Below are 2,258 nucleotides of genomic sequence, written 5' to 3' on the forward strand. Positions count from 1 at the left end.
TTTCTCTTAAAACTTTTCCCCTTAGAATGAACAGGGAAGCCGAGTCTAACACAGAAGCTGCAGTGATTGGCTTTCTAATGTGGTTACTGCTTCCAGCCTGACCCTGAACGCCACCTAGTGTACAGTCTCTGATAATGAAAATATTAAACCATAAATTACACTTCATAATTTAACAATGTCATCCAATACAGGCACTTGATATATGTCCCTGATCTTTTTTTTTTTTTTACATATAAATTAAAAAACTATATTTCAAGTCATCATGGCGGGGCATTGCTAAAAGTTTTCAATTAGCAATAATTGCGCCTGGGGTAAACCTCACTGGCTACCATACTGCCACTGCACAAAACTTGTCCCTGATCTTGAAGTACCTTTTTACCCCAGAAAGTTGGGTCACTTGCAGCAGTTTGGTTTTACATTGCTGTAACTCCCTTATGCATTTGGCATCTGGTTTGGAAAACCGCGGATAGTGTTCCAGGACTCACTTTTTTTAACCCCTGAGAAAGAAAATATTTTTTGAAGTTTGGTCATCACAATATTCTCAGTACCCAGAACAGATACAAGTACACAGCAAATGTTCAATAAATACTTGTTTTCATTAAATAAGATTTGAACACCATTTTTAAAGGTAATTGCCCCCAAATAAGTATTTTTGTCTTATTCCACCCCCAAACCCTAATTATTTTTTTTTCAAATTTGTTTCTCTACATCCAGTATTCTAAATTTTTGTTTTTTCTTTTTTTCTTTTTGTTTTTTAAGCCAGTCAAATTTAGCAGTGGGGGATTGAATACCAACTTTAGTGACACTAATGTTAATAAGTTCTGATAACCCACTACCATTGGACCGGCCTAAGTAGTCTAAATTTTGAACATGCCTGTTAGGAAAATCTTCTGAATGGCTCTCTTATCTTGACAAGATTGGCTATAATTTAGTCTACCTAATCAACATTTCTTTGGCTGAAACTTGTGGTAGAAAAACCGTCCAGGCATGGTGGCTTACACCTGTAATCCCAGCACTTTGGGAGGTCAAGACAGGAGGATAGCTTTTAGAGACCAGTCTGGGAAACATACCGAGACCCGCCCCCCTCCTTATCAAAAAAAAAAAAAAAAAAAAAAAGCTGGGTGTGGTGGTGTGGGACTATAGGCCCAGCTGTCTGGGATTCTGAGGCAGGAGAATCACTTGAACCCAGGAGTTCAGGGCTGCAATGAGCTATGATGGCACCACTGTACTCCAGCCTGGGCAACTGAGTGAGATGCTGTCTCTAAAAAAAAAAAGAAAGAAAATAAAATTTAAAAAAAGAAAAACCAACAAAAACTACTATCCAGAAGCAGCTTATTTTAAGCCAGTATGTACATGGTGCATCACAATTGTAGAAAAGTATGATAATTGGGTTATTTCAAATCTGTGGACAGTCCTCTGGGAGAAAGCTGCCATGAAAGACCAAAATTTCTGGTGTTTGTCAGGCTGAAAGGCCTGCTAATTGCATTTGTTACCTCCTTGGGGGCATTGTGGACTGGTGCAACAATCATGGGTTTCTAAAGCAGACTTAAGTTCAAATTCCTGCTCTGCCCCTAACTAGCTGAGATCTTGAGGAAATTATTCTATGTGATGATTAATTTTATGTGTCAATTTGACTGGGCCACGAGGTGCCCAGATATTTGGTCAAACATTCTTCTGGGTGTTTTCTGTGAGTATTTTTGAATGAGATTAACATTTAAATCAGTAAAGCAGATTTGTGTCTCTAAAGTGGATAGGCCTTGTCCAATCCTTTGAAGGCTTAAGTAGAACAAAAATGCTGTCCCTCCTCCAGGAAGAGAGAATTCTTCCTGCCTGACTGCCTTTGAACTGAAACATTGACTCTTCCTGGATCTCCAGCTTGCTGACGCACCCTGCAGATCTTGTCAGCCTCCATAATCTCTCTCTCTCTCTCTCTCTCTCTCTCCACCCCATCTCCCTTCCCTCCATGTCCATCTCCATCCTATTTCTTTTTTTAAACATATAAAAGGGAAATTGTACCTACCCTGCAAGGGTTAGAGATAATGAATTGAAACATCATTATCTCTCATATACTACAAACTAGCATGGGCTCCTTACCCTACTATCATGTCACTTGCTAAAAGTAGTAGGCAAATTGAGTGGTTTTATACATAAATAATAGAAATGATTGAACATTGGCAAACTTATATTTTTAACATTCCCAAGACAATTTTCTTGCATAAAAATTGTCCCCTATATTTATGCATGAGAGAAAATAAATC

The 2,258-nt window shown here is 38.4% G+C and overlaps 1 pseudogene; it reads right to left on the minus strand.

Moving 5' to 3' along the window:
• Positions 1 to 225: 225 nt before the first annotated feature.
• Positions 226 to 351, minus strand: LOC123650537 (annotated as a pseudogene).
• Positions 352 to 2,258: the final 1,907 nt, after the last annotated feature.

The sequence above is a fragment of the Lemur catta genome, chromosome 14 (genome assembly GCF_020740605.2).
Source record: "Lemur catta isolate mLemCat1 chromosome 14, mLemCat1.pri, whole genome shotgun sequence".
In the NCBI taxonomy this organism is placed as follows: domain Eukaryota; kingdom Metazoa; phylum Chordata; class Mammalia; order Primates; family Lemuridae; genus Lemur; species Lemur catta.